Genomic DNA, 11,695 nt, shown 5'->3' on the forward strand with positions numbered 1-11,695 from the left:
ACAATTAGCACCAATTACCGAAACCATACAGCTAAACACTGAGGATGTAACTAATGTTTGTTGTTTCTTGTTGTTAAAATATGAAGCCATCAGAAAACTGCTTTTTTTTTCTTCAGCCCTTCTCGCTGTCTTCCTCCCTGAGAATCAAATCCTCATAGAGAAAACCCTCTTTTCCACTGGAAAAAAATTCAACTTTGAGGTCCTTGGACTCTTAAGTAACCCCAACATCTGCCCCAGGCCTACCTTCTGTGGGAACTCCAGGAGTGGAAAAGAGATCACACTCACAAAAGTCTTTACAACACAAACTCATTATCAACAGCATCTTTAAACTCCTCACTAATGGAATTGTGACTGTGAACCAAACAATCCAGACAAAATATGGTTATAATTAGTCTAATTAACAACTTTTTAAAAATCATTTGTGTGCTTTATATAGTTTTACATTTGGATAAAACTGGCAAAATGAAAACTTCCAGCTCTTTGATTTGTTTTCACTGGCAAGGTGTTTTGATTAGACCTATTTCTGTACTATTGACTAGATGATTAATAACTTCTTGTGGTGCATTAATTAGTAGCAGCTGGTAGTGTTCCGGTGAAATGAGAGGAAATGAGCGAGTGCTGAGGCAAACACAAAACCAATAAAGCCCTGCCCTTGAGCTGTGCACATTATGGCACAAAGCCTTCCTAAGCACAAGCTTTGCCAATACAATACAATTCATCAAGCAGCCAATTACTCCCTACAGGATCCTTATTTTTACACTAAGCCTCTCAGACTGCTGTGCGAGTCCAACTTTTTTGCTGAAGTATTACTACTTATGCTTACATTTCAGCAAAATCACAGTGGAGAAATCAATACAGGCTCAGGGGGGGAGATGGACATGTAGAAAAGCTGGTGATTTCAACAGCCACATTTTTATTATTAAACAACAAATTGGATTCTTGACCTTCTGCTCACAATACATGTCTACCATTAGCCCTTTCCTGGAAACTGGTCCTGCGCTGCTGAAGTTCTTAAACAGCTCCAAATAAAGGCTTACTTTGGTAGCAAATTTTTTGTCATTGCTAGTGTGAAATAAGTAAGAATGTGGTAAGTATTTGGTATTAAATAGAGACATTTGTGATAAGTTACAAGTATGTAAGAAGTAAGTAGTAATCAATAGTACCTTATGTGAAAACTATAGGTTTCTATAAAGGTATTTGGTGCCATAAGGCATTACTTACCTAGAAATTAATATGTAACAATGTAATACTTACCAATAATAGTTGACACATACTTTGCAAGTTGAAATGTAAATACATAGTGACTAATGTGAAAAAAAAACAGGTATATGGCAGTACTCGGTGCTAAGAATTAATCTCCTAGAAATAAGCATGACAAAACTAGGTAAGCACAGGTAAGTACAGGTATCTTTCTTTACCAAATTTTATACTTCTTATTCTTTAGAACTTTCCAGTAATTTATTTCACATTATTGGGATGTTTACAAGTATTCTGCAATAGCGTACTCATAGGACTGTAAAATAAAGTGTACTTTTTTGCATGGTAATTAGCCAGTAACTATTCTCTCCTCTATGTGATATTCATGCCATAATCAGACACAAACAATATTACTACGTATGCATACAAGTACGTCCTTTGTAATACCATGAGAAATGTACATGTTAATTAAATAGTAGCTATTCTCTTGTCTTTGTCATATTCGTAACATAACCAAACAATGCTACCAAGTACACATGCTAGTGCATCCTTTGTAATATCCTGAAATTGTAACAGGATTGTAAAATGAACTGTATTTTGTTTATAGTAACAAAACAAGAAATTATGACAATATGGTAAATGATCAGTAACTATCTATCTATCTAACTTGGCATATTTTTTTTAGCAATATTATTGTTATTCCTGTTATTCCTTTAGCTAATCTGTAGTTATGCCCTTAGTAAGGCCCAAGACAGTGATAAAAGTCACATATTATCGTTAATGCTTTGATTTGAGTCACATAACATTTTAGCTGGCCATCTCTATGTCATTATTCTCTCTGCGGTATTAATCATTTCATTACCGTGCATGTAATATGTGGTAGCTTTTTCAGCTGCTCTCTTTTCTTTACCTTCATTATCCAAGATTGAAAAGGTTACATGGGTTTTTTTTTGCGCAATTTTCCAACCTAGCAGGATAATCTTAATAAATCAAATTACGTTTCGACAGCGGTGCTGAGGCGTGTTGGCGATGGCGGGTATTGGATTTCTGGTATGTTGAGATTGTGTTTGCATTGCTGAGCAGATGGTAGGATTAAGAGTAATGGCCAGGTGACATCGATAATGCCAGCACACTGCTTTTCTAATGCATGTAAAAAATAAAAGCATTTATTTATGACACTGTAATACTTCAGCTTTCAATTTGCTTGGCCTGCTGGCTAATGACCCTTTTCAAAATGTTATTTCCTTTCAGTGCTAAAAAGTGTTTTTTAGTCCCCCATATACTTGTCTGAAACAGACAGCAATTTGCAATTCTCCAGCATATGACAATCTTTACCTGAGTGATTCCATGTATGCGGTGCCATTAATGTTCCACTGATATTACATTTACAAGTTTGTATGTACGGTAAACAAAAAAAACTTGTAAAGTGTAAAGTGTTTCAGATAAATAATTTCGAACATTAATAAAACCTCTACAGCACATAAAAATCAGCATGTTTGCCTGTACCAGTCCATTATAACTACACTTTACCTAACTAATATTCCACAGCTTTCACTCAACCATGTTACAGTACTTGAAAACTTTCACCCCTATGAAATTATTGCACACAGGCCATGTTCTAGCTGAATCACCCAAATTACCTGAATATCATGGGAAGAATAACAGTGCATTATCTGACTTTTCCCCATTTTTTGATATTGTGATATTGCCAAACAAGGTTATTTAGAATGTACAAATTATCGACTGAAAGTAAACTAATAATTTAAAATAACATATTGTAAGTATTTAAGTATTTATGCCATCAGAATGGATGCTATTTAATCACATTTTGTTATTTTCAACTCTGTTACATATTTATGCAAAATCCATCCTGTCAGCAAAGAAAAAAAATCTAAAATTGTAAAATTACCCTTTTTTTTTCGCCTAAGATAGATTAACACATTTTTAAAGATTTAGTGAATATTGTCTTAGATTTAATATTCGAAAAATAATTTTAAAATTGAAATTTATTGTTTTAAGAGTTACAGGGGCTAAATGGCACCCCAGTCCTGTAATTACCCAACTATATCATCTCTATTATGTATATCTATTTCTATCTGAACTCTGAATAACATACGAGAATAAATCAATCTAGTTAAAACGTCATTGCAAATCATTCTATTTATGACAATAAGTTCAATATCAGTGTTAAACTGTGAGATTTCCCCACCGTGCTGATTATTGTGTAAATGTCCTTGCGTAAAGACCTTCAACAGAAGCTCTCTTTGTGAGAATGAGGTCAACTGGCTTGAAGCTTGAAACAGTAATATGACCAGTGGAATTCTATTATCACTCTTTTCAGACAAAAATCCCTGACTCTCAAGATCATAATTATTTGTTCAACTTCTCTGCTTAACAGAATTTGGCATTATGATAGCAACAACAATTAAAAATACTGTTTCAGGTTATTCTGTCTGCAGATGTAGCACATGACTCATTCAAACACACACACACACACACACATTTGTCTTACTATACTTGTAAGGACCTTCCACTGACATAAATATTGATACAGTGAGCCTCTGAGGTGACATGGTGGTTATTTTTAATAAGGCATGGCCACCAATTAATATGTTGAGGCCAATATAAGATATTATATAGTAAATAATATTTAAATTGGGTTAAAAAAGTCATATTAGGTTCAAACCATTTTGCTCTTGGTATTTAGTACTGAAGTACTTTATCTTCTGTCCTGGATATTATTGTTTTTGGTACAGGATGTCATGAAAAGTTGTGGAATTTGAAAATGCTTACAGTCTAAGAATAAAAGACTCAGCAGTAAAGGAGTTAATGTTGAGTAATTAGTATCTATTATAAACGAATCATAATTAGCAAGTAGTTCTACAGGGGAAATGTAAGACTCAGTAATTATTGCTTAGTCCAGAAGTATTCAAACGTTCTTCCCCGTGTGGCCCACTTCTCCGTTTTTTGAGAACTTGACCATTTTCTATAAACTCAAAAAGATTCTCCAAGATAAGATAATATTTACCTTACATTTTCCATCATGTCAGTGCATCTTTCAAGTACCATGAGCATGGGCAAAACATTACTAGTGTGGAAAAAGGAAGGGGTGGGCTTCCAGTTAGTTAATATCAGTGGGTTCAAAACACCTGCACATGTGAATTGGCTCATCTGCCATTTAAATTGTGAATAAAGTCAGTCTTTTCATGTATTTTAGAATACATTCGAGCTCCTGCAAAAAAATCCTTAAAGGTTGGCAGGTCTGATACAGTCTTAAAATTTTTTTTTTTGTATTTCCCATCTCATCAGCAACACCAAACATTTCCTTCACTCCCCACTAGGGGTACGTACCCCACAGTTTGAATACCTCTGGCTTAGTCAATAGTGAACTACTCCAAACATTACTTTTAATTAGTAACCAGCTTACATTGGTAGCTAATAGTCATTATTTAATTGGTAAAGTAGCACTATTTATTCATCATCATGCGCATTACCTATGTAACAGTATTGTTAAAGTGTTACTTGTGTCAGAAATGCAGAAATGGAAACTAATTAGTGCCACGTGCCCAAAATTGTCATATCAAAAAAAGAACTGTCAATTTTACCCTGAGAGGAACTCTTAGAGGAACTGTTCACCACAACCTCATCAACACATTAAAGATATACACTAATATTCATCAGCTGGGAGTGGCTTTAAAAGTCTTCGTGATAGACCCACATTCGCAGTCTAAAGCTCTTAATGTGTAAAGATACTCACAGCTTTTATCTTCACTGGAGAGAATATTGCACTTGAGTTCAAGCCTGTTAACAGAAGGACCATTCAAATGGAGTACCTGTCATCAGTTTCTACCAGATTATTTTTTTCTTGTGAAAACTGATTTAATATTTAACTATACCATAACTGCATTCACAGACGAGTTGAAAACTGTTCACTGAGTGGCAAGGTGGAACATAGTCTCATTTTATTTAGATGTTAATACTGAGAGCACTGAATCACATTTTTGTCAGCATTCTGTAAGTGTTATATTGGTCTTTTATAACATAAATGTTATAACACAAATGTTATAACACAATGCACTCAACCTGATATGTTGAGCGCATTGTCCAGTATAAATTTGATTTGTTCTGTCTGAATACTAACCTGTGAAGATGGTTTGTGGTTTAACTACCCTTTTTTTAAAAAGATAAAAACATTAGTGTCTGAATACTAACCTATGAAGATGGTTTGTGGTTTAACCACCCTTTTTTTTTTAAAGATAAAAACATTAGTGTCTGAATACTAACCTATGAAGATGGTTTGTGGTTTAACCACCCTTTTTTTTTTTAAAGATAAAAACATTAAATGTTAATGTATGAATGCTGAAAAAAACTGCCCATCAAACAGACTATAATAAAAACACTGCCAGTTTCCAAACCTGCCTTAGTGTTGATAGGATTTTATACAGACAGTGAGAGATAGAAAGTAAGAGGTGCAGTATATCAGGTATCAGGTGTATTATTAGTATTTTACATATACTTTACAGATATTTTCGCCTCTTAACTTAACGTGCATAGGATGCATTGAATGTTGTAGATCTGTAGAAGAAAAAAAAGTACAATATCCATCTAAAATATGGGAATTGAGGCATCCTTTCAACACACTTAGTACTGTTTGTCTTTACTCTTTAATACTTGTATATTGATTTATGATTTATGATGATTTATGATCTATCCAACATCACTCAGAAGAGGATGGGTTCTCTTTTTAGTCAAGCTTTCTGGCTCATGTCATCTCAGTAAGTCATTCCTCACCAGTCACCTCTGGCTTGTTCGTTAAGGATTTAAACCTATATCCAAATTTCTGTAAAACTGCTTTGTGACTGTGTCTATTGTTAACATAAAATTGTGGATGGAATTGAAACATGGCTTGAAAATTCTGAATAAACAAAGCAAAGGACTTCAACAACATATAATCTGAGAGGTTTGTGTACACTGAGTAACAGACACTAATGAGAACAGCAAGAGTAATAACAAGAATCATGTACAAAGAATGATCAAGGGACTGAGAAGCAAAGTAGCAAGTAGAGGGCCATGAAGAAAACAGAAGACATCTATCACAACCTGCAATAATACATAACTATACACAAACCACTAGAGCTGTTAAAAACTGTGAGAGTCTTTCAATAATTGCACAGTGATCTCCTAAGAAAAGTTGATCTTAGGGATCTAGTTCAATATCCACATTTCTGTAAAGCTGCTTCGTGACAATGACAGTTGTTAAAAGTGCTGCACAGAATAAAAATGAACTGAATTGGGGAAACCTATCCAGGTGTGAAATCTTGCCTTTCAGTTCAGAACTCCCTGCTGCGGAGCTTCCCACATCGCCGGAGATATTTTCCCCGGTGTGAGGACCTGGAGTAATGCAGTGATAATTACACTCCAATATTTACTCCTACTGAGCTTTCTCAGTTATGGAAACCCATGGGACAGTGGCAACACCTGCAGTAATACCTGCACACACACGCACACGTGCACACACACGTCTCTCTTTCTCTCTCTCTCTCTCTCTCTATCTGTCTATCTCACTAAACACAATCAGATCAGTAAAACAACACAGGAAATAGAGATAGAGCAGTCTGCCTCGATGTCTGTCTCTATGACTGTATGGCTTTCTGTATGTATCTCTCTGATTTAAATAAATAAATAAATAAATAAATAAATAAATAAATAAATACTTTGCTTTACCGAAACATCTTTGTTTACTTCTTTCCTCGGCTCTTAGACAACCTGCTAAAAGCTTTCCTTTTATTGGTCCACTATCTCAACGCCTGCATAAATTAGGGTGTTTTTCATGTAAATTATATGTATATAACAATAAACTGGGGTATGCTGTTTACATATGCTATATAAATAAGACATTAATGGTGTGATTTATACCTGTCAGTCTTGTAATATAGCACTCGCTCCCGGTAATTCTTTATCTCCACACTACCGCTATGTGATGATCAGATTCAAGCTCACTTCCAGTAACGTTCCTCCCATCATTAATCGACATAGCCTGCTTTTTTAAGCTTTTTAAGACTGACTACAATCAGCAACTGAGTAAATATTCCACCTATGAGAAGCTATGAAAAGGAATTTTAAGTGTAATAGTTGTCTCCTCATTGTTAAGGCGTAATATGTGCATTTTTTTGCCAATGTTAGCTAGATGTTTTATTACATTCGAAGTATGCTTTCAATAGCAATTTGCTCCACCCATAGCTTTGTGATTTTATGCTGCTAGCTAGTTAGTTAGCTGATCTGGCTCTACTATAATACAATGTCCATATTCAACAAAGTCTGAGCATTACCACATTCATATATTAAGTCTCTACATGCTCCCATAGTAACTCTACTGCCTTAAAGTAGCATGTCTGATTCGTAAACCCTGAACCATTAAAACTTAAATTAGCACTGAAACAGCAAACTCAAAAAATAAACTTAAATCCAGTGAGTCAGAGTGTATCATGCATGTATTCATTGGTGCAGGGGCTCCGGATGGATCTGTGTGTCTAACGTCTAACGTTCCGTGAAAAACAAATGTAGTACCTGATGATCTCCACAGAGACCTTCGATGCTCGCTCTTTCTCATTTTATTGCAAGCTCTGGCATTAGGACATATATTATTGCTTAGGAGTGATGTTACACAGGTGCTGCATGTTCAGCAGCTTTGTATTGTATTAAATGGACGGTTTTAGCATCTAAACTCCAAGCGGGATGCCACATTAATAATAAATGGTGACCCTCATTAAACCTGAAAGTGAACTGAACAGAGCATCCTCTAATTACAGCTGGTGCGGGTTCCACTGGGACACTCTGGGTTATTGTAAGGTTAACGATAATGGTCCTTTCTTCCCTACACATGCTGTTCTAAAGCAGCTGTAGATTATTGCATAATTGGAACAATTGTCCATGATTGTCCTCTGCATAAAAAACATTTTATATCTATATGCATTTATTATATTACACTGTTTTTTTTTTCTTTTTTCTCTAGCATTCTGTTCTTATTCCAGTAAATTATGAAGCCTTATCCCACTTCATTTTCAAGGAAAAGCTGTAAATCACTGACGCACTTCATAAGCATTCACTAGACACATTGGAATTTTGGATCTCAGTAACTTTCAAATTCAATTCAATTCAATTCAATTCATTTTTATTTGTATAGCGCTTTTTACAAAGGTCATTGTCTCAAAGCAGCTTTACACAAACAAAAGTAAAGTGAAGTGTGTGTGTGCCGTCTCTGATGAGCAAGCAGGGCGACGGTGGCAAGGAAAAACTCCCTGAGATGGTGATAGGAAGAAACCTTGAGAGGAACCAGACTCAACAGAGAACCCATCCTCATATGGGTTTACACAATTCAGCAGATGTTCTTTGAGAGCTTTCTTCTTCAGGTTATTAATCATTTTCAGGTTATTATGAAGGATAATCAGACGATCAGTGCTGAGCACGAACTGAGTATAAAATATTATGAACTCACATGATAACAGAGAGGGAGGTTACAGTTATAATGTCTTCACTTAACAGAAAAAAATTTGTGCAGTAAGCAAATTGTTAAACAACTTACAAATCATTGAATATTTAAGTAAGGAATAAAACCCAATATGCCATTCTGCTACAGGAAAATGGTGCTAGTGATACAGTGCGAGCTAAGCTTATTGTGTTGATTATTTTCCTATAACAGCACGCCCCAACGTGTTTTACTCTTATACCACATCATTTTTTTCAATTATTACATTGATTCATTTATTAAATAACAATACATCAAACATTTTATTCGTTTCCAGTCACCATTAATGATGTGGAACATTACATTAATTTACATTATAAGAGCATTAAACAGTTGTTCCCTCACCAGTCTTTCTTTTTTTCCCCCTCTCTCTTGAAGTTAGTCTGAATTTACTCTGTTACAGTTACAGTTTTACCACTGACTGTTACAAAGCGCTGACACTGGAGACTCCTTCCATCTACAGGGTGTCCCAACAGTCTCCATACACAGGGGACTATGTTTTCCCAGCACCACGTTGGTTGTGCCTCCGTCAGTCGATGTTTGTGGACGTCCATTTTGCTAAAAAGTGTTAATTTCCCCTATGTATGGAGACTTTTGGGACACCCTGTATAATTGTTACATAAATGTCTCCTTACAGAAGCCACCACCAGCTGGCTGATTTCATCTTTAATTTTCAGACACAGTAAAGTGGAACTGAAGAGATGAAAATAGAGAGATGAGAAACACTGCATATGAAGGATGTGAATTATAAAAGAAAATTCTGCTTCATTAAGTCTGTGGTTACTTTGTATTCTACATTGGAGTGGCTTGTATTACTGTCTCACTGCTTGCAACCATATTTGTGTCAAGGAAAGTTACAATTACTGTGAAATGTGAAGAAACAGCATACACAACCTAAATGCCCCAAGCAGTTTGAAAGTGAACTCAGTTTTTTTTTTCTTCTTCTTAAAATTTCATGTAGCCTTCAGCTGCCAAAATGGAAGCTTTTCTTTTTCTAAATAGCATCTCCCATGGTGTGGTCCATATCCAGTTATCCATTCAGTGCAGTATCCCTAAAAGCCTTCATATTTCACACCTGGGTTTCTATATTCAACTTTGCATTAGCAGAAATAGCCAAGAGTATCATCACACAAATAATCCACATTAGAAAAAAGCATCATTGTAGCTGCAAATTTCTTCATTTAAAACAAATAATAATTCAACTTACTTTTCTCTACCATATCTGTGTTCAGGTGTTATATTATGTACAATAAGTAAATTGCGATTTCTTTCATGTTTCCTCTACATGGCTGCTTCTTCCTTATTCTTCTTCCCATCTTTTCCTCAAAGTATGAAAACAGGATGTTAGCACAAACAGTAGATGTATTTTTTTTCCAACATAGGTCAAAGATGTATGCAAAAAGATCACATTTACCATTAAGCATCGAGAAAGCAATGGAAGTGTGATATTTGTTTTGTATACATGCAAGTTATAAAATTTCTTGTAATCAAAATCTTTCTGTTGACTTTACATTCAATTTTCTTTACTATATAATGAATATATTTCCCTCGGTGTGCTGTGTGTATTTTACTGTATGCCAAGTTATGTTAACACTGAGACAGAAATAGACAAATTTGCAGTTCTGAGCTCAATGAAATCACACTTAATTTAGCGTCTCACTAGAGACGGCATTACATTCAGTAGACTCTCCATATAATATTGGAAAAGATTTCAGGGTAAAACCAAGATCACCTTAAAAGGTAAGCTTCACTTTACTCAGCTCAACTTCACATATTTCTGTATTTAGCTGTTTATATAGACCAGGGATCATCAACTGGCTGACGGTGATCTAGATACACAATCAGAAAAGTATTTTAGTGGATTAAATCAAGCACTCAAAATTACTAGCCAGCAGAGGAATATTCAAAATGAATGCCCATCAGAATCAACTGTGGAAAACTTATGGAGTCAAATGCAGCCATAGAGAGAGGGAGTGACCCACCTGGAAGCTGTTTTGTGACACAAACATTTCCTGCCGTTTCTTTTGGTACTGCAGAGACTTTTGGAGCATTGGTAGCCTCTTGTAAAGCCACATGCTTCCAATTCTGTGGAATGTTTTGCACCACCTACCCTGACTTGCTATGTCCTCAGGCAGCAAAGTCTTATGTAACATACAGGACTCAAAGCTGGAGGATGTGGAAAGAGGTCTTTAATACAGAATAGAGTTGAGATGCAATCCAAAATGAAGATCAATGAACAGGCAAGGGTTGAAACAAAGTAGTATAATGTATATACACAAAAGTAGTATGATAAATGTATAAATAAGGCCAAACGATAATCCGAAGAGTAAATTTACAAAAACAGTAAGGGATACTCAAGGCTTGAAACTTAGAAACATACAAGCAATGATCGAATATACGCTTAAATAGTCCAAAACCTGGAAGTGATAGCAGAGGTGGTGCTAGAACTCCAGTGAATGTGACCTCTGTTAGAGGGGAAATATCCTGAATTCATGTTACATGTCAGCGTGCAATAAAACACAAGCACTCCAAATTTTCTTATTTTTATCCATAAACTAATAAATAGTAAAGTATTACAATGTACTGTTGTCATCATTCAGTAATGTTAGTTGCTTATCCAATTTGTAAACAAGAAATTTTATGTAGGTGAACCATCACAAATTTTAGTTGAAGGCCGCTTGTATAGACTACCACTGAGGAAATATTTGCTCGATATTTATTGTGTATATTTATTGAATCTTTGTTTCACACACTGAACATCAACTCAGATCCTTTCACCTCAACTTTTACCTGCTTCCAGATTGGGAACAGGTCAGAATCTTTCTTCTTGTTCAGTTTCACCCCCAAAATGACCATGCTTCGCTAAGTGTGAGTAGCATTTGTCTGCCTCTATGAATTTGAATTCTGTGTTTGAGTCTGAACTCTCAGTATCCGAAGCTTCCTCTAGGCCCTGTGTAATAGCAGAACACCTCT

This window comes from Pangasianodon hypophthalmus, chromosome 3 (assembly GCF_027358585.1).
Source record: "Pangasianodon hypophthalmus isolate fPanHyp1 chromosome 3, fPanHyp1.pri, whole genome shotgun sequence".
Lineage (NCBI taxonomy): Eukaryota > Metazoa > Chordata > Actinopteri > Siluriformes > Pangasiidae > Pangasianodon > Pangasianodon hypophthalmus.